The 26,520-nt window shown below is 40.7% G+C and overlaps 1 protein-coding gene across 11 annotated transcripts in view; it reads left to right on the forward strand.

Annotated features, from left to right (window-relative positions):
- The window catches only part of ATXN1 (ataxin 1), a 635,797-nt gene that overhangs the window by 461,169 nt on the left and 148,108 nt on the right, over window positions 1-26,520 (forward strand). For 9 of the 11 annotated variants that reach the window (XM_066268334.1, XM_066268323.1, XM_066268325.1 and 6 more), the window contains one exon: window positions 15,974-16,098. The gene's annotated coding sequence lies outside the window, so the exon portion shown is untranslated. Of the gene's footprint in view, window positions 1-15,973; window positions 16,099-16,156; window positions 16,175-26,520 lie in introns of those variants that run through there. The other 2 variants (XM_066268329.1, XM_066268328.1) reach the window with 2 other exon arrangements.

The following is a 26,520-nucleotide window of genomic DNA, read 5'->3' on the forward strand; positions in this document are numbered from 1 at the left end:
CCTCCAGTTGCTGGATGGAAGATGTGAAATTACTGTTCCCTTTATTGGTCTTGGTACCAAATTAAACAACCACACTTACAATGGTTGGCCCTTTTAAAATTAGAGAGACAACATAAATGATACAGACTTTGGGTTAGGATTGTATTCAAATCCATTCTCTACTGTTGTCAGGTTTGGTGGTCCTGGGCTGCTGTTTAATCACTCAGAATTTGTTTCTTCATTGGTAAACCTCCTCTCACAGGATAGTTGGGAAGATTAAATGAGAGCTACTGCAAGAAATTTAGCTTTTATATTTTAAATTGAAATTATAGTATTTTTGAAAAATGGATAAAAGTACATCTCTGACTGTCAGTAGGTGATGCAAGGTGGCAGAAAGAGCTGCTTCAAGGGTAGGGGGAGTGAATAGAAACCTCTGATTTCTGACTTCAAGGCACTGGCTCTCTACCAGGGCTACATGCTAGAATCCCATTACCTAGACTACACCCCAGAACAATTAAGTGTGTGTCTCTGTAGGTGGGTCCCAGGCATTAGGATATTTGAAAGCTCCCCAGGTGATCACAATGTGCAGTGAAGTCTGAAAACTGCTGTTTTCGGGGGATTTGAAAGTTCCTCCAATGGCTGCATGGATGATCCCTGGTATTCTACAATCTGTACTTCATTCTTTTTGCTTAAACACAACAGGGACTAAGGCATCATGCTAGAAGTATGCTATCTCTGCCTTAGTAGGAATTAGATCATTAAGTTCTCTCCAAAGAGCCTATTTTAATAGGTGCTTATTGGAGTGGGACAGGGGAACAAATGGAACTAAAATAATAGAAAACCCAGCAATTTCAAGCTACACGTTGCTTTTGGAAATTAGTCCTGGCAAAAATATGACCCCAGAGCTGGTTGACTTCCTGAAAGCTCAGGATTAGGACTCTAATTGGTCATGATTCTTGAAAACTTGCTCCATCTTCAAAATGTGGAATGAGGAATACAAGTTCATTCACTTGTACTCACTGTAACCAAAATTCAGTTAATTACATTAATTTCCAAAATGATGTGTGGCATGCAAAAAGAGACCAGGCTAACATCACTCCATATTCAAAACTCTCTGACCTCTTTTCAACAAATGGTGCTGGACAGCTAGAAAAAGACACATGCAGAAGAAGTAAGGTGGACCCTTCACACCATACACAAAAAGTAGACTGGATCAACAAATTAAATGTAAGAGCTAAACTATAATACTCTTAGAAGAATTCTAAAACATAGAAGTAAATCTTCGTGACTTTGGATTGGACAGTGGACTTTTAGATATGACACTATAAGCACAAACAACAAAAGAAAAATAGATATTGTGCTGCATCAAAATAAAAAAAATCTTTTGTGAATCAAAGACACTATCAAGAAAGTCAAAAGACAATCCACATAATGGAAGAAAATATTTTTAAATCATGAAACTGATAATCAGAGTCTAGTTTCTGGAATATTTAAAGGACCTTTAGAACTGAACAACCAAAGGGCAACCAACCCAGTATTAAAATGGACAGATGACCTGAATAGACTTCTCCAAAGAGAATATACAAATGTCCCATAAGCACATTGTAACAATGTTCAACATCATTAATGGTAGGAAAATGTAAGTGAAAACCATAATAAAGTGCCACTTTATATTCAGTAGGATGGTCATATTAATTTTTTTTAAAAAGGAAAATAACAAGTGTTGACAAAAATGTAGAGAAATTAGAACCATCGTAAACTACTGTAAAATGGTACAGCCACTATGGAAAGTAGATTGGCAGTTCCTCAAAAAGTTACACATAGAATTACTATATGACCCAGAAATTCCACTCCTGGGTTTATAACCAAAAGAATTGACAACTGTTGCATCCACCAAGTACGAGAACAAACGTCGGAGACTTTCAGGAGCTTAGATTGTACTTTATTGGCCAAGTTTAACCTGCACAGGGGCAAACTCCCAAGATGTCCGGAGACACTGTACTCACAAGGAGCTGCAAACGAGAGTCGTGCCTGGCGCTTACAACTAGGTCCTTATATATCCTAAGTGAGCAATCATTATACAGAAGCAGATGTGGCAGTTAGCTATTCGCTAAGGAGGTCACACGTAGCATAGCAACAGGGGCAGGGTTTAGCTTAGTGGCGAATTTCAAACATAAACTTCTGATAAGGGTTTCTGACCAATAGAATGCAGGATGTTTGTCCTCCTTTGTGCTGATCTTCTTAGTTCTCAGCCTCACAGGGGCCCTATCAGCACCTCCCTGTTCCTACTCCTTCAATAGTTACACTCTGGCAGCCACAGCACACCTCCCCGAATCTAACAACAACAGCTATTCAAACAAAAATATGTACAAAATGTTCATAGCAGCATTCTTCATATAGCCAAAATGTGGAACATAAATGTCCATCAACTGATGAATGGTTAAACACAATGCGATGTATTTGTGCAATGGAGTATTATTCAGCCAAAACAGGAGTGAAGTACTGGTACATGCTACAACATAGATGAATTCTGAAAACATTGTGCTAAGTCAGGGGTTTTCAACCTTTTTCATCTCATGGCACACATAAACTATTAATATTACTAAAATTCTGTGGCGCACCAAAAAACTATACTATATATTTTGCCAATCTGACAAAAAATGTAATTTTGATTGCTTTATAAAAAATAAAAAGTAATTACCTACCCTTTTTGCTCTAAAGTGACTTTTTTAAAAATCAAGTTTTTTTACTTGTACATAAGGATTTCTGGTACCAAGACTTAACCTATCAGAAGTAACTTTATTATGCAACGTGACTAATGTGGTGTAACTCTGTTGTGTGACCTATATGTTTATGGTTCAAGATAAGGCATTCACATTGGACAGTTATCACTCTGGCTGTTGTCTTTTCTTTTTATTTGACAATATAAGGCAAAAGAGGTCAGCGCTCCAGACTAAATAGTCAGGTATTACATGTTTTAAAAATTCTTGTGGCACACCAGTGTTCTGTTTAGGGCACACTGGTTCAAATGTATGCTAAGTGAAAGAAGCCAGTCACCAAAGCCTACATATTGCATGATTCATTCCATTTCCATGTAACATGTAGAGTAGGGAAATGCATAGAGGTAGACTGCAGATGAGTGGTTGCCAGGAGCTGAGAGTGGGAAGGACAGGAAATTGGCCATGGGCTTTCTTTTGGGATGATGAAAATCTTCTGGGATGAGATAATGGTAATGGTGGCACAACATTGGGAATGTAGTAAAAGCCCCTGATTGTACACTTCAAAATTTCTTAAAGTGATGAATTTTAGGTTATGTGAAGTTTACCTCAATTAAAATATATCTCTCTGATCCTCTCCTCTCATTCTCTTTGACTGATCTTAAACCAATCACTTAGCCATTGCTAGGGGGTCTTGTTCCATCAGTTATCTTTTATACTAATTCCACTCTCATCCTATACCCTTCCTCTCCAATGTTATACTTCTGCAGAGAGCCATCTACACTGATCTTCACTTCCTTCCCAGCACTTCCATTCATCACTCCTCCTCAGGCTTTGAGCCAAGGGAAGCACGGTAGACATGAAAAGCTTTCATCTACAGATTTTACACCTGATTTGGAAAGTTCTGCATTTGCCCAAACAAGTCAAGGGGCCTTTTTGAAATTAGAAATAGGTTTGCAGTGTGGTCCTGCCACACAGCTGGACTCATCCATCACAACTTCATGAGGAGTATAAACTTTTGGAGCAGGTGGAAGGGTTCTCATAGTGTTTCCTGGCAGGCGCAGGCGATTCTAGCAAACTCAGTAGAGTGAATGTCACAAGTACAAAAATGTAAATGCGTGTGAGAAGATGTAATGCTGCTACTCGCAAAGCTTAAGTGCTTTTAGTTCTGGATGATCGGGAGTCAGCTCTGATAGCTTTAGAGGTTGATTTCTGAGCCCACTGAGTGGTCCAAAAGTAAAAGGAAGCTCTATTCATCATTATATTCATTGTCTTTGTTTTCCCTCCTTTTTTCTGCTGGGGTCAGCAGAAATAGGTTGGGGTTTTTTTTTCTGTTTAGATCAGTATTATTATGATTATGATTATACAGAAAGACTTGTATAGGAAGGATGCTGCAATCTGAATTGAAAATAGCATTTTATGTCCTCCCACACACAGCACTTGACTGTTCTGAATGCCTTTTATACATGCAGACTTTCTGCCTGGCTGGATAAAGGAGGCTGTCACTTCATTTCCATAACGAAGTCATTCCCAGGAGAATTCCATTGTTTTAACAATAGAATTTTTGTAAAAGGCCTCTTATTTTGCCTGAAAAAAAAAAAAGATAACAAAAATGAACATTTGAGAGCTTATTTGACAAAACAATTAAGGAGCTAAGCTAGAATTTTTCTTTTTTGATATGTTAGGAGTTGTAAGTATGAGCTCCTGAGCCATGATATTGAGATGAACCCCTAAACCTGGAAGATGAAGGGAGAAAGCCTGTGATTCTTTCATCTAATAGAAATGGGGGCAGGCCCTGGCCGGTTGGCGCAGCGGTAGAGCGTCGGCCTGGCGTGCGGGGGACCCGGGTTCGATTCCCGGCCAGGGCACATAGGAGAAGCGCCCATTTGCTTCTCCACCCCCCCCCCTTCCTCTCTGTCTCTCTCTTCCCCTCCCGCAGCCAAGGCTCCATTGGAGCAAAGATGGCCCGGGCGCTGGGGATGGCTCCTTGGCCTCTGCCCCAGGCGCTAAAGTGGCTCTGGTCGCGGCAGAGCGACCCCCCGGAGGGGCAGAGCATCGCCCCCTGGTGGGCAGAGCGTCGCCCCTGGTGGGCGTGCCGGGTGGATCCTGGTCGGGCGCATGCGGGAGTCTGTCTGACTGTCTCTCCCTGTTTACAGCTTCAGAAAAATACAAAAAAAAAAAAAAAAGAAAGAAATGGGGGCATACTTTTCCCTGAGGTTGTGTGCTCTAGAGTCTTGTGATAAATAGATGTTGCCAATTCTAAGAGTTTTAAATATTTATTTTCAAAGAGATGTAGTAAACTTTTAGAATGCTCTTTTTGTAAAGAAATCCTTGAGATTTTTAATAAAATACCATCATCAGGCATTTTAATTGAGTTTCGGGACTCAGCATATTGTCATTGTATCTTACTGGGCTCCTTTGCTCTAAAAGGTTGATATTTTCCTTTACTTGAGTTGAAAACATTGTAGCAAATGGAGCTGTTTCCTTAGACACTGTTATTTGTCACTGGCTCAGGTTGGCATGTGTTCTTTGTTCTCAGCACTGGTGCCCAGTGCACCCCCTACACACATATACAATGGATCTTTGCTCAAATCTTCCACTCCATGTTCATAGAAAAAGAATAATTGCATTTCTTGCTACTTCCCTGGCACCAGGTAACCCACATCAAAGTATACCTGCCTTTGGTGTTTTTCAAACAGGTAATCCCCGGATTTACTGCTAAGTAGCATTTCTGTTACTTGTTGTTCACAGCTGAGACCATTGAAATCTCCGTTTTAAGCTAGGATAGTTTTATTAAGCCTCCTCCAAAAGGAAAAAGTTTTCAATAGTGCCTTTGTTTTGAAATATTTTTTTCTGATTGCATCAGAAAGTTGTAATATTTAAGCAAGGAGGCAGCTACCTGGAACAGTATCAAACAGAGAGGTTAAAAGATAAAGTTTTTAATATAGTTTTTTGGCTTTTAATTTAATACAACAAACAAGAAGAAGACAAGCAAAGTTGAACCAATATAATTATGGAAAAGTCTTGCTGGTCCAAACATATGGAAAAGTCAGGTAGTTAAAACTTTCTGATTTTTGAATTTTAAAAAATAATTCTATTAAAAAATCTTTGAATAATCTTTACTGATGTAATGATACTATGACTTTTAAAGCATGATCAGGACCTGTGATGGCGCAGTGGGTAAAGTGTCGACCTGGAATGCTGAGGTCACTGGTTCAAAACCCCAGGCTTGCCTGGTCAAGGCACATATGGGAGTTGATGCTTTCTGCTCCTCCCCCTTTATCTATCTCTCTCTCCCTCTCTGTCTTTCTCTCTAAAATGAATAAATAAAATCTTAAACAAGCAAACAAAAAAAAAACATTAAAAAAATTTAAAACAAAAGGCCCTGGCCGGTTGGCTCAGCGGTAGAGCGTTAGCCTGGTGTGCAGAAGTCTCGGGTTCGATTCCCAGCCAGGGCACACAGGAGAAGCGCCCATCTGCTTCTCCACCCCTCCCCTTCTCCTTCCTCTCTGTCTCTCTCTTCTCCTCCCACACCCAAGGCTCCATTGGAGCAAAGATGGCCTGGGCACTGAGGATGGCTCCATGGCCTCTGCCTCAGGTGCTAGACTGGCTCTGGTCGCGACAGAGCGACGCCCCCTGGTGGGTGTGCCAAGTGGATCCCAGTCGGGTGCATGCGGGAGTCTGACTGCCTCCCCGTTTCCAGCTTCAGAAAAATACAAAAAAAAAAAAATTAAAACAAAATACAAAATAAAGCATGATCAGGGTCCTGTTGTATCAATAGCTACACTTTTACATAACCGTATTTCATTGAATGAAAAGGTACTGTGGCTTTGATAGGATGTTTCCAAAGTACCGCTTTGAATACCTTTGAAGTCTGTTGCTTATATTTGTCCAAAAGAACAGTCTAGGGGTGTAAGGGGATTCTATCTGGTCCTCTTACTTTGACTCACCATTTGGTATTTTGTGAAGTCAGGCCAAATAAAATACTTGAGAATACTCTCATATAACTTCTAATATTTCTAAAGAATAAGAAAACATTTAAGTTTCTTAGGATTTTTACTAATATTATTGAAACAGGAGAGCAAATAGAGCAGAAATGGAAAGAAATGTAAAGTTATGGGACTCCCCACAATGGTTACTCAGGGACCATAACAGCTCATGATTTATATATACTGTGTGTGTGTGTACACACACACACACACACACACATGAACACACATGAACACACACACACAGAATATCATGCTTCATAGCATGTTTTATTCTATTTTTTATACCAAGCAATATATAGATATATCAAGCAATAACATGCTTCATATCATGTTTTATTTTATTTTTTTAAAAATTTTACTAATTTTGTGACGGAGGACAATCTGACTTTGGGTGATGGATATGCAACATAATTGAATGACAAGATAACCTGGACATGTTTTCTTTGAATATATGTACCCTGATTTATTGATGTCACCCCATTAAAATTAATAAAAATTTATTTATAAAAAAATTAGCTTAATAGACACATAGAAATAACCAGATAGAAGCAATTAAAATGAATAAATACTAACACCTTTTTAAATGAAATGTTACACAGCCATTAAAATGATTTTTATAAATGCTTAAAAAAATTACTAATTTTTAGAGAGAGAGAAACATCAAGTTACTGCTCTGCTCATTTATGCATTCATTGGTTGACCCTTGTATATTCCCTGACAGGGATCAAATCCACAACCTTGGCATGTTAAGACAATGCTCTAATCAGCTGAGCTGCTGGGCCAGTGCTGATAATGATCAGCAGAGGCTCTGTTTCCTCCTTCCCCATTTTTCCCAAGCACTTTTTGAACACCCAAATGGATCCCAGCCCTTCTGGAGCAGGCATGAAACTCCTCCAGGGAGAAGGTGCGTAATGACTCACGACTGCCGGAAAGGGCCTTGTAACTGGGGATGTGTATTCTCCAGGCTCTTGATCCACATTCCTCTGTTTCCTGCGCCATGGTGCCTTCTGTTGGGCTTTAGCAACCCACTTGGGAACACGGTATTAAACAAATAAGCCCAGGAAAAATTGAGGCTAAGGAACACATGCCACTTTGGTCTATAAAATCATAATTTAGTGAAGATGTCATTCTATGGCTGTTGAGTACAGATGAGATATTTCTCATGTATATTTTCATCTTATTCTTGATATGCAGATGCACTTTTCTCTGGATGCATGCATAATTATATTTCTTAGCAAACTTTGCTTTGTAACCTGCATAAAAGTATAGATACCTGCCAAGTCTGTGTGTGTGGATAAAGCCATACCTTTATATAATAAGCATGCTAATAACACAAAACAGTGGTGTGGATCAACTTGAATTATAATTTTTTAAAGGTTTGATTACAGCGGTTTTTTCCAGCATATTTATTTCTCTGATTCTGTGTTCTTTAAGCAGATACTGATAGTATAAAATGTCCCAAATGCATGCTTAATACCCAAGGGTTGCCAGTTTGGAAAAAGATTTTACACACCATCACATATTGATTGGAGAGGGACTGCACTGTAGGATGAATAAATCATATTTTTCAGAATACTTTAGGTTTGGGCTTCATCTCACCCTTTGCGTTCCTCCAGTTCTTCTTGAAATCTGATTGGATACCTCTGCTCTCAGGAAGGTTCTGCATTGCCATTGCCTGCCCTAGGGAAGGGAGAATTCTGGTTCTCATGATTGACATCCACGCTCCTCTGCGAGCTGGTGCAGGGCTCTGCGCCCTGCTGGGCTGCGCGGCTCATCCAGAGGGAGCCTTTCTGAACTCCGCTGTTGCCAGCAGCCCTGGCTGCTTCTCCTGCTCAGAGAATATGAGTCAGCTTTAGTCCTGGGTTGGAAAAAGAGACTCTTGCAGAATATTTCAGTGATTGACTGTGCAGTTTCTATATTGGCTTATGTAATGATTTTACTCCCAAATCACTAGAAAGGGACTCTCCTCTTTGATAATCACAGAGTAAGAAGACTTTGAGGACATGTCAGAGTGAAAGTAAAATACCACATTCTCAGTCATTTAATCAAACACTATTTATAAGGGGTTACCTTAGCCAAAGCCCTCTGAAGCTTACACAAAGCAGACAGACACAAACCCTGTCTTCACAAAGTTCACTTCAGTCTGCCTGGGGAGATGGTGCCTATTTTAGGATAAGCAATAAAATGATTAGTACCCTAAGTAAAAGAAATAAAAAATATGGGAACTCACATCTAAAAACAAAATATTTGTGATTGAAAAAGTCGTAGCATAGGAGGAAGAAGGAACGAGGATGGCAGAAGTAAGATCTGACTGAGCAGGTCTCAGTGGGCCTGGCTTGAATTGTCATATGTGGAAGAGAGATGTGAGCTTCCTGAGATGTAGAGAGAAGCTCAGTTTGGCTGGGACAACATACATAAAGGGAGAATTCGAAAGTGAAGTGGGAAAAGCATGCTGGGGACAGATTGTGAAGGTCTGAAGCATCAGATTTTAGAACACATTCAGCAAGCTGTAGGAACCAGTGCCATGGCACGGCACGAGAAGGGATGTTATATAATCTCCTTTAGGAAGTCTGGTTCAGGAAAGATGACTCAGATGGTTTGGAGGGAGAAGGTTGAAGGCTAGGAGACAAATCAGCAGGCTGCTATGAGAGGGGTGGAGTCTGCCCCCGGTGCTGAGGTGGAAATGGAGGTCAGGCTGATAGGACTTGACAATGGATGGATGGTGGGAGGAGTAGAAGACGATGATCTTGTTAGCATGAATTGGAAATAAAAGAGGACTGGTTTTTTGGGAGGGAGATGGGAAATTTTGAAACAGACATAATTTATTCTTACTGCCTATATGCAGCTTGTTAGGGAAGAAACCAGGACCCAGGATGCAGATTTAAGAACTATATGCATGCAATAAAAGTAAATTGTTATAGAAAGACAAGAGAAAGAGCAGAGCATGAAACCTTGGGGAATCCATACCCTAGTGTTAGAAAGAATAACAGGAAAGGATAAAAAGCCAAGGAGCTAGCAGCACAATGATGTAAGGAGCACTACAATAGTACAATCTCAGAGAAAGCGAGAGCATTATGATATTTTGGTGCAGGAAAAAAAACTCCAAGTGATGTAAGCAAAAATATGGAACCGATTGTATCATAAATTTAGGGGCTTAAAACCATAGCCATGTTATCTCACAGTTTCTGCACAGGGGTCAAGAGTCTAGCCTCAGCTTAGCTGGATTCTCCACTCAGGATTTCACAGGGCTGAACTCAAAGTGTTAGCTGAACTGTGTTCTCATCTGGGGCTCATGGTCATGTTTTGAGTTCACATGCTTAGTGGCAGAATTAATTTCCATGTGGTTGTAGGACTGAGGCCGCTGTTCTGTTGCTGGCTGTGGGCTAAGCACCACTCTCAGCTCCTGCCATCTCCATTTCCTTGACACGTGGTGTGACCCCTCCCCCATTTGTCTTCTCATGCCTTGAACCTGATCCCTGTAAGAGCCTGTCTCCCTGAAGGCTCACCTGATTAGAGCAGGCCCACCACAGATAATCGTTCTATTTAGGAGCTTAATTTGATCTGCAAAATCTCTTCACAGTAGCAACACCAAGATTAGTGTTTGAATGAATAACTAGGATAAGGTATATGTGCACTAAGGCAGTGGTCCCAACCTTTTTTGGGCCACGGACCGGTTTAATGTCAGAAAATATTTTCATGGACCGGCCTTTAGGGTAGGATGGATAAATACACAAAATAAAATTATGCGACCGGCGTAAAAACTGTGGTATTTTTAAATATAGTTGTCGAACTTACGAGACAAGTGTCAAGACTGAGTCTTAGACAGATGTAACAGAGGGAATCTGGTCATTTTTAAAAAATAAAACATTGTTCAGACTTAAATATAAATAAAATGGAAATAATGTAAGTTATTTATTCTTTCTCTGCGGACCGGTACTAAATGGCCCACGTACCGGTACTGGTCTGCGGCTCGGGGGTTGGGGACCACTGCACTAAGGGACAGAGAAATTTGGGGGCCACTTTAGAATTTTGTTTATTACAACCTAACTAACCATCCAGGGATAAACCTAACTTTCAGTATGGCTGGATCCAAGGGACCTCACTGTTGTCAGGACTCAGACTTTCTGTCTTTCAGCTTTGTTCCCTACTGAAGAGCTTCATTCTCAAGTGGGCTTTCCACACAAAATGGTAAAAACAGTTCCTTGTAGACCTCGCTTTCATGTTCTTACTAGGAGAGGGTGCCTTATTCCTCTTAGTTCCAGCCAGTCTAAGTGAGGCTTTGATTGACATGGCTTTGGTTACATGCCTATCCCTAAAACCAGACATCATGGTGAGAAGGATATGAGCATTCTGATTCTCCAGACTGAGGTCACATGCCTATCTTTGGAGCTAAGGCCTGAAGTCCTATGAGAGTGGGGGAGAGGTCGCTCCCCCCAAAAATGCTAATGTAATAAATAAAAGGAAAAGAGAATTGAAGGAACTACTCGTATCAAATATTATAAAAGAAGTCAGTTCGGAATGAACCACTGCATTTAGAAGGCAGGAAGTCATTCTGAAAGAAAGAAAAGGAAGTTTTCTTTAAAAATATGGTGAAAGTCAAACTCCAAGAGTTTAAGATGTACCTGGTAAAATACTGGCATTGAATTTATACTATACATGACTGTGTTTGTTGGTGAACAGGAGAATGGTGACAGCCCTTTGGGAATGCATCAGGTATGTGGGGAAGGTCTTTTAAGAATAGCAGTGACTGATCCATTTGTAAGAAGTTTCTAGCAAAGAAAAAAGATTGAACGAGATACAAAGGGCTGAATTTGACCCCATTAGGACCTGAAACCAGTAAGAAAATAGACTAAGACCCAAGACAGAGTCACCAAAAGATTTCCCAGATTATAAAATGAGTGAGCTTTTTTTTTTTTAAGCTTTTTTTGTCATCAGTCGCATCTTTGAAATAGACAGGTATCAGTCCTTCCAATGTAGCCATTTTATTGTGAGTGATTAAATACACTCAAAAGATCTTAAGCATCTCTCTGACAGAAAGACTTACCCTTAGAGCAGAGGTTCTCAAAGGGTTGTCCCTGGACCCTCAGCGTCATTATTCCCTGAGAATTGGTTAGAAATGCAGATTCTCTGGTCCCATCCCCCACTCACTGAATCTGAAAGTCTGGGGATGGGCCCCAGCAATATGGTTGAACAAGACCTCCAGGTTTGTGGTTCACCTTTGAGAGGCACTGCATTCATATCTCCCCTCCACATTACCACAATGGTTTCTTCAATACTGGCTTTGAAAAGTCACTGTGAGGATCGAAGATCCAGGTTCCTGGTGACCTGGGCGGAGGTAGGGGTCATGAATCTTAAAAGCAGAAGGCAACTGTTCAAAAGCCACTTGTGACTAAAAATAAAACAGACTGGAAGAACAGAGGAGCGAAAGCTACATTATAACTTCATTGTCTACAGTTCATGGAGGGCTTTCATTAGTTCATTCGGATGGTAGGCATCCTAGGAGCTCCAAGTCCCTGGAGGACAGAAAAAAATGACAAGGGCTTACATTATAGCTGTGGAATAGTAATTCCTCTGGCATGCCTGTTAAGTTGTAGAACAGGTTTTGGATATGGGTCGTTTAATTTAAATTCAAGCTCTTCTCATAGTTACTCTTAGGAGGCTGCGAAAAAGGGCATGACAAGGTTTCTTTCATCGAGGAACTTAAAAGCTTTTCAAGTCTTCACGACTTAAATAAATCCAGTGGAATAAAAAAAGACAATATAACGGAGTAGTGAATTGGAAGGAAAATGTGTGATAGAGGCTGTAAGTGTTGTGGGCAGTCAGGGGAAGGAGAAATTGACACTGTGTCATTCTCTTCTCTGGACAGGGCAAGAAACCATCAGTTTGGCATGATTTCCCAGGTCTGGTGGCTGGGTGTGGGACAAGCTGGCTTTAAGAGGTCCATTTTCTTGGCTTCTCCTTTTTTTCTGAGTTTTCTAGTTTGTCAATATCACTAAGTCAAAGCGAGGGTGTGTATTTCACAACTGAACATGAAGTGTTATTAATATTTTTGGTTTATGAGGAACTTGGAGAAATTACATTGTATCCTGGTGTCTTTAATGAAAAGAGACTCCAGATAAAAGTTTGGCTTAACTCATTTCAGATTTTCAAATTTACTCTATTCTCGAGGAGAACATGAAAGAGTCTGTCAGAGGAAGCCTTCATTTCGTAGTATGAGGAAAGCGAATTAACTAATTTTCCTTAGTGTCAGAATTAAATGGTACCTGATCCATGACGTAGGGAACGAGAAAACACTTCAGAGGAACACAACATTTCCATTGCTTCTATTTCTGCCGTGTGATACGTACGTGGGTAAGTAAACAGGCAACTAAACTCAGAACCAAGATAGGTTTCCAAGACACTCTTCTTTAAAAACAATTTTTACTTTTCAAGTACAGTTGACATATTATATTAGTTTAGGACACTTGTAGGTGCGCAAAATGCCATTTAACCTCGTGAGAGAAATTTTAAAAAATATATCTGATAGTCCAGAGGAAGTCAGCAAATTTGAAACCTAATGCAAAGTACTAAGAAAATTGTTTTTTCAGACATTTACATGTAGTGTGATCTGTTGTTAGCTCTTTTGGGACGGGTTTTTTTAAGTCCAGCTGTGGCATGCAGGTGTTAACAGAGAGCTTCTTTTTCTTGTGATGATGCAGTGACTTGAGATGCATTAGGAAGCCAGTCGCCTTTGCTGTCACATCAAGTTTAACACCAGCACTGAGTGGCGTTCCTCCACCAGAAATCACTTAGGGTTTGCTGCTCTGATGGCCCTGGCGGTCGGAAGGAAGAATCAGCTTTTTTTTTTTTTTTTGCATTTTTCTGAAGCTGTAAACAGGGAGAGACAGCCAGACAGACTCCCGCATGCGCCCGACCGGGATCCACCCAGCACGCCCACCATGGGGCGACGCTCTGCCCACCAGGGGGCGATGCTCTGCCCGTCCTGGGCATCGCCATGTTGCGACCAGAGCCACTCTAGCACCTGAGGCAGAGGCCACAGAGCCATCCCCAGCGCCCAGGCCATTTTTGCTCCAATGGAGCCTTGGCTGCAGGAGGGGAAGAGAGAGACAGAGAGGAAGGCGCGGCGGAGGGGTGGAGAAGCACATGGGCGCTTCTCCTATGTGCCCTGGCCGGGAATTGAACCCGGGTCCTCTGCACGCTAGGCCGAAGCTCTACCGCTGAGCCAACCGGCCAGGGCAAGAATCAGCTTTTATTTCAAAATGTTAAGAACAGTTCTGTTGCTTATTTCTTTTTTTTAATTGAAATATAATTGACATATAACATTATAGTAGTTTCAAGTGTACAGCAATGATTTGATATATCTACATATTGTGAAGTGATCACCACAAGAGCTCTCGTTAATACCATCAAGTCTGCTGCTCATTGCTTGGTTTTAACCAAAGAGACTGGGTTGAAAGGACCAGGAAAAGAAGCAAAGGTGAAACTGTCCATCTCTAGATCATGTCTCAAAATAACAAACTATTTTCCTCTCCCTAGAAACTCAATGCCCGGCTAACTTCTACTCATCTTACACTTCTCTGCTTAAATGTTACTTTTTAAAGAAATACCTTGTGAGACCCTCCTTCTAAATGGGGTACCCCATTATGATTGCATATCACAGTGCTTATTTTTCCTTCATAATACTTCTCCCGTGTTCAAATTTTATACCTACACTGAAAATAGTATACTAAAATTTTTTAATATCTGTCCCTCTTGAGGCAATGAGCTCCTTAAAGGCGTGGTTCTTAACTATTTTGTGAACAAAACATGGAACTGGAGGATGTAAGGAAAAATTGGGTGAGTGAATGCATTAATTAATAAGAGAGCCCTTTGTAAACTGGGCTATCAAAGCTATGGTTAATTACATCAGTGGCAGATACCTCCTTTCTCTCTTCTATCCTACTTTTTTTTCTCTCTTTATTTTTTAGTCCATTATTTTGAGGCAGATTTGTCAGTGTTTTACCAATTCCAAATCTAAGACTGGACATTACTCATTTTTATGAGATAAGGGACCACTTTGTTTTCTCTCAAAAATATCACATCCTCAGTATTAATGCGGTGACTCCCACCTTTGTTGAGCAGGTGCTTGTAACTTTGAAAGACCCTTGGGGAGGCTTGTTTGGGAAGCAAGCAAGATTGCAGCGTAGCACTTGAGTCCTGTTTTCTGTTGTCCCTAAAGCCACTCCTGTATATTCCTATACCTCAAGTATGCTCCTCGAGAACTCCCTAGTCAATCTCACTTGATAATATTGGCCCAGGAAAAGCCGTTTCTGGCTCTGTCATCAAGAAGGTAGAAAATGTAAAAATCCACGTGTGGAAAATATTAACAATCAGAATATGAAAAGGTCTTTTCTTTAAAAGCAACAAACAAAAATTATTCAGTCCTTCTCCAGCAGGTCCTCGGCACACCATTTGTGTGTGTTATCGTTGGTGGGCAGAAATGGCAAACCGCCAGTGTAAAATTTCACAGCCCCACAAACCTCCAGTGCTCCAGGCACTGCAGGCCAGCAACCTGAGGGGGCCTGTGGCCTGGACCCAGTCCTGATGCTGATCCCCCTTCCTCTTCCTTTCCTGCTCCAAGCCCTCGATTTCTTTCTCCCTGAGATTCCAGACACCTGCATTTCCCATCCTCTTTCCTTACAACCCTTCCCTGGAAGGAGGAATCTTAGTATGGTGGCCCTTTCAGATGATTAGATGGTCGATGCCCCAGGGATGGTTGATTGTTGGTGGCTGGCCAAGGCTGGCTTTTATATTCTGGCTCAGAGCTCAGTAACAGGCTTATGACCACTAATAATACTTTACATCTACATAGTGCCTTCCTTCTCAGGAACTCTGAGTGCTTTGCAAGAGAGTGATCTTATTGATCTTCCCAACAGTCCACTGAGGTATGAAAATGGCAAAAGATCTAGCTCCCTCCGTTGAACAGAGAGTAAAAGCCAAGTGGCTTATTTTGAGGCTGTGTTGCAAGTTTGCATGTCAGCTGGGATTGCATCTGAAGTCGCACAGAATTGGCTTTGACTTTATGGGGGGCAGAGAGGAGGGGAGATGCTGGCTGAACTGTGCTGCTGTGTCCTCTGGGGCAAGAGCAAAACTACTGAATTTCTTTTTCTCGAAAAGGTACCGGAGAATGGTCTTTGGTGAATGATCAAATAGTCTAATTGATTGTGCACTTCACTTGTTGAGATAACAAATGACTTGATGATGCATTTACCTTTTTCTTTCTCTTCTGTTTTGTTCCCACGCTAGGTTCTCACTTCTCTGTAAAAAGAAGAGAGAGCCCGCCTGAGCCCAGGAGCACTCCAGCTTCTTGTGGGCAGTCTCCATGGTGAAGGAAGGCTGGGGCACCTGGTGAGCAGTGCACAGTGAATGTTGTAAGTTAACAAGAGCAACATCTGCGGTGGCTTGCCTTGCAAGGAGTTGTGAATCACTGCTTGTAACTGAGCCAGGGTAATGAAAGGGTGTTTGTGTCAGTGCTAGGTGATCATCCAATTAATTTCTTTTTTTATGTTTTTATTTGTGGCAAATTTGCCTTTTCTTGGCTTCTGTGGGGCACTTCTCATTTTCTCCTCTGGAGTAAAAGAGTGTAATACACTGGTTCTTTCACTGTAGAAATGCCCTTTCTCCAGGTACAGTTAAACAGTATCAAGTTTAGAGCAGCCCGGCAACTCTTTTCGGTGGTGGGTAAAGGTCACGTTCTCCAAGCTAAGAATCAGCAACCAGAATTGCCACCAGCAGTTAGTTTTATTTATGAAAAGTTTTTGATTGGAATTAATTTTTCTGACTTTCAAAAATTGGTGGTAGGCAAATACAGTTAGTTGTTTTGGGTGCTTATCTTCTTCAAAACTGGCTGGTTTACTGGTTTTTACGAGGCTACTGTGTTGGGATTGTGAGATTAGCCAAGAAGTTCTTGTAGCTCAGTTGGTGGTTACCTTTCATGAGGCATTTTAGGACCAAATAGCTGAACAGACACAACATGATAGGCTTGGAAAGGCTAATCCGCCACGACACGGAGGGGTTTGACCAGCTGTTTCCTCTGGAGATTTTACCTCATACGGTGTCACCAAAATGTTTAGAAGAGTTTGACCAGGAGAGAATACAGTGAGCTACAGGAAACCCAGGATGGCCTAAGAACATACTATCTTCAAATTTTAGAAAAGAAAGAGCCAACTTTGACTAGGGTTTTATATATACACACACACACACACACACACACACACACACATTCATATATATACACTTAATATATATGTATGTATATATACACATACTTAGTATATATTACATATTTGTATATATATTACATATGCATAAATATATTTGCATATATCCACATACATATGTATATATTTGTATATATGTAAATAACATAAATATATTAAGTTTTCAGCTTCTTAATAATTCAGTCAGAAAACTTTTCCAGTGTTTATTACCTGTATTTTTTCCAGTTTTATAAAAGATTTTGAAAAGCAAGTTGCAGTAATGTGAGGGTATATATCAGGAAGGCAAAAGCATTAATGTTGAAAGAATAAAATACCACTGAATTTTTTATTTCATCATTTTCTAAATACTTGTATTAACATATGCATATTTATCCATATAAATGGGTTAAATAATCATATCAAAATAAGTTTATTAAATTCAAAATATCTCGTACATCATAATGAATGGACTGTGACTGATGCTGGTGTTGTCATGTGTTTTCGTTTTGTACACGTGAGCATGTTGGTTCCAGTGGAAAGTACACAACTCCTGGAATCAGTTGACATGAATTCTATTAAGTCACTAATTCTCATAAAGTATTATTGTGACTCTCTAGATTGCTTAATGATACTTGCTTATTGATTAGTTGATATCTTGGTTTGGGGTCCCCATAAGGGGCAAGAGCATCGTGTAAGGCACTTTGATAGTTAATAAAAAGTATCTCTTACTGTGAAAGTTTCTGTCACAATTAAGGAATAATTTTGGGCCTGTTAGATTTGGGTGCGACAGTAACTGTGTGTTTTACTAGAAATTATAAATATTTTCTTAATCAGGAAGCTATTAGGATGTACTTCTGATGATGTTTTTAAAAGCGTTTTTATTCTAGGAAACAAATGCCTTATGGAAACATGGTTTAGATTTCAGATTACATCTAAATGAGCACTGCAGTTACTATAATCAAGGTAGTTTTTGTTTTCAATCTTGTGGGTTTTATTTTTAATCCATTACTTTGAACTGCTCATGGGATACCATGTCGAGCCTCAAATATTAAAGGGAGGTTCTCAAAGAAGTTTTGAAGGTAAACGTTTTTAAAAATACCACATAATCAACTTCAATTCATTTAAAAATCTTTCTATAAACAAGTTAGTTTGAGAGGAAAGAAGAAAATAACTAAATCCTAATGAACTCCTTTAGAACTAAGAACTTTGTCTTCCAAATTACGTTTGCTTGGACAGTGGCAAGGACAGAGATGGGGGATGTTCCAGTTTTCTTAGAAATTTTAAAACTTAGTTTTTTGTAATCTTGGCGCATTTTTACAACCTTGAGTTTATATTTCCCACTTACTTTGGTGTCCTGGGTACCCCCAAGGCTTGTGCCATTAGAATAGGGAAGGCTGGAGATTTTCCAAGCATATGTACTCGCACATAGATGGGGTGCTATGGTGGATACATGCACATCTGAATAATGCTTGTAGTAGCCTCTGCATTGGTGGTGGCCTCCTTAGCAGTCCTTGCGGACTGGACCCCAGACTCATTCCCTCTGCAGTACTCCTCTTCTTGTCCCTACGAACCACCTCTCAATCAGCCACCATCATTCTAGCAGGTGACCTTTGCTCCTCAAAGCGTCTCAAACTGGTACTAAAATATAATATCTTGTATGAAAAAGGAATGGCAATGAAAACCAACGTTAGAGTCAAGAGACCTGGGTTTTTACACATGATGCTGCAGTTAACTGTTTAACTCTAAAGCCCTGAGGGCCTGTTTTATGATGAGTAAGCTGAGAAAGTTGAGTTAGATGTGCTCGGTGATGCTTCTGGCTCCCAGCGGCTGGCATCGCACGAAGTATCAGTATAGGATGAGGCAGAATGGACATCCATTTCCCCCCATTTGGCTTCTGAAGGTCAATAATTTGACAGAACTTTAATTTACAACTGTTTTGAAAACACTGAGCACAGTTTCATGTGTAATAAGAAAAAAAGAATTGTGATTTCTGTCACCGTCACAATACCCTTTCTCCAGGACCCTGCCATGCACCAGGTGACAGTTCAGAGGTGCTCGTTTGCATGCTAAGAGTATAGTTTTAGTCATTTATGTTTAGGGCCCACAGCCTCTGGTGATTTTGAAAACTAAATATGAGCCACTTTTGAAATTAACTTTTTAAAAATGATCCGCCTTCATATTCAAACGTTGCTCAGTCCATACGCAAGGAGGTGGTGATCTATATTTCATTCCTATGCTTCTCTGCTTCCGTAAGTGGCATCTTTCAAGTTACCTTTTCAAAGGAGCGTTCCCTGACCTGGATCAACGCGCACGCACCCTCTCTCTCTGTCCTCTAGATAACTTTATTTTTTTAGCCACCTTATGTAATATATATATATATATATTTTTTTTAATAGTTCATCTTCTTAACTGGACTGTAAGTTCCCTGAGAGCAAATATTATTATATATTATTATTATTAACATTATTATCATTATTATTTTCTGGTGAACCTATGAGACAAAAAATTTTCCTTGGCCCGCAGTGGCTGCTCAGTAAATATTTGAGTGACTGTCTAAGGGCAGAGTAAATATTGCCTGGGTTTCACATGTGTGAGCCTAAGCCATTAGTGAAAGGAATATAAATGGAGTTCTGATGGGGACTGGGGAGAGGGTAGCAGGGAGAGACCGGGCTATTTTCTGTAATCCTTAAAAGTAGATGCTCAATGTTTATGATGTGTTTAAGTAACTGGGAATGGACACAATGTGTGTTTTAAAACAGCATATAGAACTATCAATAGAGTTTGGGGACTTTCTGATACCTTTTAAAAAAATTCTGTGCTGTGTGTGTTTCTTCTGCTTTTCCATCTGAGTGGTCGGTCTGCCTTATGGCTGCTCTGTGGGCAGCCCGCCCTGATGTTCTGTGGAAGTTGGTGGTTTTGTTGGTTTCACATTGTATAATGACATCGTTTTAGGAACATTTATATTGCTATTTACTCCCGAAGTAGGAACTGGGCTTGCTGTGCTGGATGAACCTAGAAACTCACCGTTTTCTAAACAGCATTTCATTTTGTTCATGTTTAGGGGATACACCATTGGAAATGAAGAAATAGCAGGCTCATACAGGTCAAGTCAATGTATGTCTGTGTGGTATGTGAGGGCACGTTCACAGAAGTTAGGGAGGCCTCCTTCTACGTGGCTTTTGTGGGTCACAGTAATAAAGGTTTCTTGTATTTTGTGCATCAATCAGCCCCCTTTGCAGAGTAACTGCTCTGAGGCAGGAGTTATATATTCCCAGGAAGAAATGGAAAGACTAAAATAAACACCTTAATGCCTATTTGCACAGTATTATGCTGTCTTCCTAAGCTTTGAAAAATAGAAGCTGAATTTCTAGTCTCCAGGGTAAGAAAATTACACACACACCCTCTAATAAGAGTGATTAGGGAATTTCCCTGTGGCTGTCAATTTTTACCTTTTAGATTTGTCGTCTGTGAAACTAGATCCTCTAATACGATCATAAAAAAAAATGAGGTAGAGAGGGGGTCAGGAGAGGAGATTTTACTGTGAGATAAATGAAGAAAAATAGTCTTATTGTTTTTAAGCTCATGCTGGTAATGGGCTTGTGATCAGCCTGAATATTGTAAAGGCTCTGACCAAGCACGCTCCCCACGAGTCCTCAGCCATTGCTGGGCAGCCTGGTTCCCAGACTTCTTCCAGTTGCTTCTTTCTGACAGCCGCACTAACTCCTGGCCGTTGCCCCTTTGGCGGGGCCTTTGCATGAGCTGCTGCTTCTGAGAGTGGATGTCAGAGTGACTTCCTGAGTCTGTTGGCAATGCAATGTCTAGCACGGCCCAGGCACACCCTTTCCCCTCAGCATCCTCAGCCCTGATGCTCGGTCTCCTCCAGGAGGAGGGACACACATGGAACACAGGAGTGGTGGGTGGAAAGTGCTCACGGACCTTCTACATGCTCGGGTTCTGTGGGGCAGAGAGCACTCCAAACAGCCTGGTCAGACTGCTTTCCAACTGAATAGTGCTGAGGTGTGAAAGGTTTTTTTGTCTATGTAAGTTTAGAATTCACACACACACAAAAAAACACATTTATTAAAAGACTGCATGTGTCAAGGTGTGCTGAAGTGTGTTAGGGATATGGTGATGAGTAGTCAGTATTACTGTCCTCTGAGACTCTCCTGTGACAGAGCACATGGAGGTGTGCCCTGGTGCTCGAGCGGATGATGGCAGATCCTGGGGAGGGTGTGCAGGGACGGCTGCAAGGACTGCGAGCAGCTCTGGCTGGCCTTGGAGCAGAGGCAGGATTTCAGCCCCAGGTACGTGTGTGCTCTGAGCTGGCCAAGGAGGGAGAGAGGTTAAAACGAGTCCTGTAGTATCTGGGCAGATGAGAGCTCAGTCAGACACGTCTTGGACTACCGACAAGGACATAGAATGGGGATTTGTAGGCCCTGGTAACCATTCTCCTTTGGGGTTATTTTATAGATTTATCTTCAAAAGCTGAAGTAAGAACTTGGGCCACTTGAAATGATGCCTCTCTACTCCAATGAGTACAGTGTTTTCAACTTGAACTGCGGACAGAAACCACACCCTAGACTGAAAATGTATTTCTCAAGAGGTGTGTCTTTGCAAGGCTCCCTGTTCAGGAGTCAGTGTGCCCGCGAGAAGGAAAACAAGGGTAATGGGCTGGTGGCGATGCCTAGGAGGGGAAGGATTAGGCCACTAAAAGTTCTTCCAGCTAGAGATCAATTGATTCCCACACTTTTTGACCCCTCAGAGGTTGGGTGGCTCCATCATCTTTGTTAAAATATTACTGATATAGGTCATTTCTCACAAAGTATGGCATGCCATAAGATCTGACTTATTTTCATTATTTTTTATAAAATTCTTGTCTCTCTTTTGCCATCTTACAGAATAGTGAGGCACAAATAGGAACTAAATAACATGGTTTTGTCCTAAAGCCAAAACAAAAGCTGTTGGTTCTTACCAGCAAATAAATCGGTCCTTGGGATTGATGTAAAAAGACAGAAAAATAATTTCATTCTTTTAATTCCCCAATTTTTTTTTGTATTTTTCTGAAGCTGGAAACGGGGAGGCAGTCAGACAGACTCCCGCATGCGCCCAACCGGGATCCACCTGGCACGCCCACCAGGGGGTGATGCTCTGCCCATCCGGGGTGTCACTCTGTTGTGACCAGAGCCACTCTAGCACCTGGGGCAGAGGCCAAGGAGCCATCCCCAGCGCCCGGGTCATCTTTTGCTCCAATGGAGCCTTGGCTGCGGGAAGGGAAGAGAGAGACAGAGAGGAAGGAGAGGGGGAGGGGTGGAGAAGCAGATGGGTGCCTCTCCTGTGTGCCCTGGCCGGGAACCGAACCCGGGACTTCCGCATGCCAGGCCGACACTCTACCACTGAGCCAACCGGCCAGGGCCTCCCCAAATTTTTTACTTTAATAAAATGATCAGTTTTTAATACCAGAAAGTCATTTAATCACTCTCCCAACATATATTTGTATTAAATTTTAAGTGGTGGTAGCTATGTAATACATCATGCTAGGTGGAATATTAGGTTGAAAGAATTAATCCATTTTGTATGTGTCCTGAGTATTACGTTAACCTTTTGCAGACACCTGAATAAGTATATGATTCAGAGAAAAAAAAATTTTTTTTTCAACAAGTGTTAAGTGCTTTTTGGAGAGATAGTATAGTTAGCTGTTTGTAACATATGTATGTTGGAGGAAGTTAGTTTTTTCAATTTATTTTCCTGCTTCTTTTGTTCTGAAACAGTTTCCTTAAGTAAAACCCCCAAAATGGAAGTGCTAATGAAATACCAACAGCAATCTTCTTTAGAATGTTTTATTTCCAAAACTCTGGAAAGTTCTTGTCATCATGCTCTTTGGGCTCTTACCTTTTTCTTCAGCCTCCAAATCCCACTTTTTTTCCAGTTTTGCCACTATACATCTTGGGATATCTCTCCTCCAACTTCAAGTGTCTGGCCCTGGTGGAGGACCTGCCCTGGTGCCCGGCAGGATTCACTGTTGAGGACACTTGCCTGGGGCCTGGGCTGGGTTACGGCTTTCCTTCTGCATTTAGGACCTCTTCTGGACATCAGGACACTGTGCTTTGCACATCTAGGAATGAAAACATGTTTGCTAAAATTGTTTTCTAAAATTTCCAGTTGGTTGCTCTTCATTTTGTTTTTGCTTTTTTTTCTTCACAAACCTTTGTAGTTTTCATAGAACTGAAAAAATTGTAATTTCTCCAGGTCCAAAATCCAATACTTGAACGGGCAGTCTCAATGCTTTGGGCTCCAATGCATTGCTACCTGTTGTAAGCATTGTACACTTATCCTGAAGAACAAAGAAAACTGGGCAGGAACTATATTCCCTTTTTCTACCATGGCAAGCCCTAGTTTGCCAGGCTTCTATGCCCTTTCTTCTTTGTTCTTAAAGAAAAGGGGGTATTGATGAGATTAGGATGCTATTGTTCAGAAAAGGGACAGCTATTGCCTATACAAGCAGATTTTTTTTTCCTTTTCCTTTGGCAACCTCAGTTGTTCTACCTGTTTCTGGCTTTCCAGCTTCTGCTCTGAACAGTCTCCCTCCCCCCACATTTAGGAGACTAATAAATTAAATATACAAATGTCACTTGGTTCCTGCATGCCTACCAGCCCCCTAATTCAGAAAAGAGCCTTTCAGCCTTTATCTTAAGTGAGTTTCACCCCTTCTTTGTCACCAGTACAAGCACAAGTGTAGATTAAAGGATAGTATGGCAAAGTGAGAGCTAGCCACTGGGTCATGTTAGTCTGTCACTCCCCTCTAGCAGAGCAGATTAGCTGCCAATTGGTATCTTGTTGCTGTCATCGGAGTTTACAATCCAGGCTCCCAACTATGCCGGTGATCTATTTCTGTGCCCCAGCAATGCTGCCAGTTGTCCTAGCAACCTGCTGGCTGACACTTTCCTAAAGGCAAGTGAGGAAGTGGTGGTAAAAGAGGGGACCTCTAAAGGATCAGAAGAGAGTTGGCAGTCACCTTGCTCAAAGAGGATTTTCCATTTCCTTCATCTGGGCAGGCCTCCAGAAAAGGGATGTAAGTATCATGGCAGTGTCATTTACTAAGGATCATGGACCACATGGCCCTTCTGGTACAGATAGCATTGTATGGAGAATAGCAAGCTGATTAATGGATAGTCCAGGCAGAATGTGGAGTCTGCCAGGCCAGGATGTTAGGTGATCTCAGAACATTAGATGGTATCAGTTTTTCTTGTGAATTGAGTTAATGTTCTCATTTATCAGAATTGGCATTCAGCGTTGGGTATATGGGTAGATGTTTGGGAGGGATTAGAGGTCAATAAGGGGAGGATGAAGAGAAACACTACTACACTTGATCTTGACTCCTTTTTCTGTTGACTGGTCTAGCTGGAAATCAGTCTGGTGTAACTAGAACTTTCTTACTGGGCTCCAGTAATTTATCCATGCACTCAACATTGAAAAGGAACACTTTTCACCTTGTCCTCTTCTTCTTAATTACTCTCCTCCTCCTTTTATGTCAAATTGAATTGGCACTAAATGACTTTTCCTCTTTTTTTTCTGATTTAGATCCAAAAGAACATAGAAGTCCTAAGGATTACTATATCTCAAAGTCCCTAACCTCGTTGGCCTTTCCTAGATTAATTATAAAATTGGGCAGTCACTTGACGTTGGATGTCTTAAGGACTTTGTTCTGTAGCCACTTTATTATGGAAGCCCCTGGCTAGTCACTTAGGCTGACATTTTCATCTAGGAGTATTAAGGTCTGTGTTTATTGGCATGGTGCTGTCGGGACAGTTTCCATAGAGAAAGAACTAGAGGAAAATCTACCTGCAAGTCCTGTTGGGAGATGAGGAGAAAGGAGCTGATGATGGGAATGTTTCCAGAACATTTGCAACCTACAAACAGCATAAAATATTATTAGTACCTTAAGTTTCATTATTCAAATGATTTTTGTGCTCTCAGAGACCTATTAGCATTTGCTCCACTGAATGACCATACTTAGCAGAGAGAGTCATATCTGGCTTTTTGATGGGAAATCCAGTCAGGATGTGACCAAACCTTTCTAGCACACCATTATCAGCCACTATCAATTCCCTCTTCCATACCTGGGAGAAGGAGAGGTGTTGAAGATCTGGACTGGCATGAAGAGAAATGGTATTTGAACAAGATAGTTTTTGTACTTTCAAAGCACTCAGTGTTTTTAAGATGTTTCTTCACAAATAGAATTCTAAAAATCAGTTTTGTTTCAGAATGTGAAGGATACCCAACGGGTCATTACTTTAAGTTGTTGAAATGGCTTAAATTGTAGAAGACAATGTGTATTCCTAGAACAATAAATGTCTATTAGGTGCATCTTGATATTGTAGAGAAATACAGTTGTTTTGTCAAAGATTGTGATGTAACTCTTATTCAATGTGTAGTGGTGAATATTTCTCATTCCTCATGGTGCCCAGTAAAGAAGACAGTTCTCTCATACTGATGTGAATAATAAATGCGACTAATGTGAAGTATTTTGAAATTGGAAGATTAAAATCCTTCTCTAGATGTGATGGTTCCTCTTTTAAAAGCCATTTGATAAAGCAGATGATAACCCAAGCAGGTCCCATGAACTTCATGTTTCACACTTTTCTTCCTACAGTCAATCTAGATATACAGTAATTGGAAGCACACCTAGAATAGAAAGAACCTGTTCTCTCTCCCTCTTGAATTTTTTATTGTCAGTCACAGAGGTAGGTTTTGAATCTAAATATTAATTACTTAGGAGATAATAGAGACACCTTGGGCTTGGTCCAGGAGCAGGGATTTCAGGTTAAGAATGGACACCTGGATTCTCATCCCATCCCTGCCCCTCTGAAGCCACCAGCAAGCTATGTGCATTCTCTGTGCCTTTACCTCTTTGCCTTCCAAAGGAAGACAATTATCACTTTCACATAACAATATCAGATTAAAATATACAGGGTGGGGCAAAAGTAGGTTTATAGTTGTTCATATTATAGTATTTAATAAATGATGTTTAATAAATTATTTATAATATATGATAAATAATACATTTAATAATTAATATTTAACAAATAATAATAATACAAGAACAGTCTCTCTGTTTCTCATCCTCATAGCTGTAAGCCTACTGTTGTCAAACCCTGTCTTAATCCAAATAGGAGCCTTCTGAAATCACATCTGGGGTCAAATCCCAGCCCTGCCACTCATTAACTGTGTATCCTTGGGGAACTTGCCCTACTTCTCTGAGTCTTATTTATCTCATCTGTGAAATAGGGCTGATTTTACCTCCCCTGCAAGGTTGTGGAGAGAATTACATGAGATGTGTGTTAAATTTTAATGCAGTGATTTTTCTCTACTAACTGTGGCAGCTGTAATGCTGTTAGCATGAGACATTTCATGAAACAAAATTTATCGTGATGTGTTGCTGAAATCAACAGGTGAACAATAGCAACTTGCTAATCTCTTTATAGTGACATTTCCTCTGTAATCTGAATTGTGATTAACTGTCAGTTGCAATTTGCTAGTCTCTTTGTGGAGATATTTCCTCTGTAATCTGATTGTCATTAACTGTCAATGTCATTA

The sequence above is a fragment of the Saccopteryx bilineata genome, chromosome 3 (assembly GCF_036850765.1).
Source record: "Saccopteryx bilineata isolate mSacBil1 chromosome 3, mSacBil1_pri_phased_curated, whole genome shotgun sequence".
Classification (NCBI taxonomy): Eukaryota; Metazoa; Chordata; class Mammalia; order Chiroptera; family Emballonuridae; genus Saccopteryx; species Saccopteryx bilineata.